Genomic DNA, 3040 nt, shown 5'->3' on the forward strand with positions numbered 1-3040 from the left:
CTCGTCATTAACAAAGGGTCACTTTAGAGTATACAAACCTCTAATCTGATGTGACTGATATACACATAAAATGATCACACGAATACACACACAAACATGCACACACACACTCTTCGTGTACTGATAAAAGCAGTGATTGCAAGTATGTATCTGTAAGCCAAGGGATGCCAAAATGTGCTAGCAAACAAATGGAAGATAAAAGAGACAGAACAGGAATCCCTGCCAGAATACAGAAGAAGCATAATTCTGCCAGCGCCTGGAGTTTGGATTTCTCGCCTCTAAAACTGTGAAACCGTAAATTCTTGTTATTTTAAGTCAACCAGTTTGCAGCACTTTATTATGGCAGCTCTGGGAAAGTTATACAGATGGCAAATGTATAAAATCATATACTTATAAGGATGAAATATTGTTATCTAGAAAAGAGATACCTGAATTATAAGTATGGCTGTAATTTAACACTAAATAAATAATTTTCACCTTCTCAGTGAAGCAATAGAAAGAAGAGGATGTCTATATGATTAATTTTCGTGACTATATCCTAAATTATACATTAATGGGATTATATTTAAAAGGACCATAAAACAGTCACCCTGGGGTTACATTTAATGGAAGAGAAATCCAGGCGTATCTGGGAACAGGCTGAGTTCTCACTGACGGTTATGTAAATAGGAGCCAAGATTTCTGCTAGCAAAGATGATCAGCTGCTGAAGTTCAAATGCTTCTGTATGTTTCTGGCAAGCCGAAAGAGTGGAACAAAAAAAATTCTGTGTTCAGAGAGTATTGAGCAATCTCCAATGCCCCCTCTCCAAAAAAAAGGAAAGGAGAAAATGCAAACCAACCACCATTCAGCATGTATATTAGATAGTGTTCAAGCAGGGAAATTGAACTATTAAGAGGAAAATAGAATTTACTGCAGGGGTTTGACATTGTATACCTGTGGGGTTTAGTGAAGACCTGTATCGAAAGCTGTTTTGGTGGGCTTTATTTGTACCTAAAGTTACTGTAGGTCAGAAGAGCCACAAGTAGTGATGAAAAGTGCAATTTGGGGCAGGGCAGGAGGATGGCAAATGAAGATCTGAAAGCCAGAGGAATTGCAATTACAAGGTCAGAATTTATTCGTGTCTGATTGCCACTGTCTCCAAACTCAACAGTGGGGGAGACTGTCAGAAGAAAATTGGCTTTCACAGAGCTGCATGCATCTGTCCCAGAGCTCAAAGCAGTAACCATTCTTGAAGTTGCATAGGGTGGAAATTGTGTAGTTATTTTATGCTAAAAATATACTTATCAAGATAAGTTATAATTTAATGCAATACATAAAAGCCACAATTAATTAAAAATGCAGGGTGAACAAAACATAAAAATTTTAAATAAGGGCAATTATTTATTTTAAATAAATCCAATATGGATTTCAGTAAGGAGAGAGACTGAGTTTTGCAAGAGTGGTTAGACTTTGTCTTTTTTAAGACTATAAATGTTAACAGTATATATTTTTTTTCTGCTAGATAGCAGGACCCTTCTTTAAGGAAACCTATCCTCCTTTTCATTCATTCTGTATAAGTAAATTGGCATAAATGGGGGATTTGTTGAAAGCATTCAATGCATATTTCTGTTCATCAAACTAGAAATTCTCTATTATTCAAGTCAAGCAGCACTTAATGGGTTGCCCATATATTTCATGTCTAACAATAGATGAACCAATTAGTTAATGTGAACAGCCCCTGTGGTTGAACCATTCTACTCACTCTCCTTCCTATAGGCTTGCTAGAATAACCATGCTTACCTTGTCTCTGTCAGTTTTATGCACCATTCGAATTCTTGAACACTGGAACACTATCATCTTCCCTGAAATCAGGAATCAAGTTTGATATCAGAAGTTCCACTGTCATTTTTCACCTGCCCACAGTAGCTGTGACAATACAGCTGATGGAAACTAATGCAACCTCAGTGAAATCTCGGTGAAAGAATTGTTCTCTACACATTTCTGGAGCATAGAGTTAGAAGGTGGGAGCATGATTTATATGATAAATCCATTTTAGAATTCTAATTTCTTTAAATTTTTACATGGTTTCTTGTAAAGAACTTTGTTAATTCAACTTATTTTTCAATCAGGGTCAACTTTGAGTCCAACTTAGAAAATTTCAGGAGCCATCCTGAGATACCAAGATTATCATACATTAACAGAATTCAGCTTATTGCATTCAAATTAGTAGTTGAAGTTCATATTCATTCTATCCTTATTCAGCATTCCATGGGATCTAATCCCATATGTGTCCCTTAGGTTCTGTCACTATGAATTGATGGTCACAACATTTTTAATGTGAGTTGTGACTTCTCAAATGTTATATTTTAAATTTTATTTCTAGTACACTTAGAAAATATGAGACAGGTTATGAGTCTAGAAGGGATGCGAAGTGTTGGAATTAAGTCTTTAATAGGATCAGCATTTGTTTGGAAGGAAACAATGACCAGGGAAGCTGGTACAGACAGCCTCAGATAGAGTAGGGAACCACATTTACTGGCATTATAAATTTGGCAAAATGTAATGCTACGTGACTCTCACTGGAAATTTATTGCTCCAGTGAACAATTCAACAAGATCAGCCAATTAATAGTAAGTATGGTGACAATTGCTATATTGTTCCAAATTTAGGAATTAATGGCTACTGATCCATTTTCCCCCTCTAATCTAACAGTGTCCATAATGGTTGATTTTTAAAACCAGAAATGGAATAGAATGCTAGGAAAGTACTTTTAATTTAGCTAATTTGCCACAATAACAATAAAACCACTAAATAACTGACTCTGGAAAAAGGAGTCCAGATACAACATGACACTTGTTTTTAATTAAATGAATCCACCAATCTTATACTTGGGCACTTATTAATAGCTAGAGGATATAAATAGAGCAAAACCAAAAGTGATTTGTATACATCGACTTGGAAGCAAGAGACACTGATTTAAGATCTCTTTAATAGAGTAAGACTCAGCGAGTTGGTGAGAGTGACGGGAAGTTCATACTGGGCAGAAGGTGACGGGTCTGC

The 3040-nt window shown here is 35.9% G+C and overlaps 1 pseudogene; it reads left to right on the forward strand.

Annotated features, from left to right (window-relative positions):
* Positions 1–3040, forward strand: part of LOC101575160 — a 15819-nt pseudogene that overhangs the window by 10737 nt on the left and 2042 nt on the right.

Source organism: Octodon degus, unplaced genomic scaffold (genome assembly GCF_000260255.1).
Source record: "Octodon degus isolate 3935 unplaced genomic scaffold, OctDeg1.0 scaffold00040, whole genome shotgun sequence".
Taxonomy (NCBI): domain Eukaryota; kingdom Metazoa; phylum Chordata; class Mammalia; order Rodentia; family Octodontidae; genus Octodon; species Octodon degus.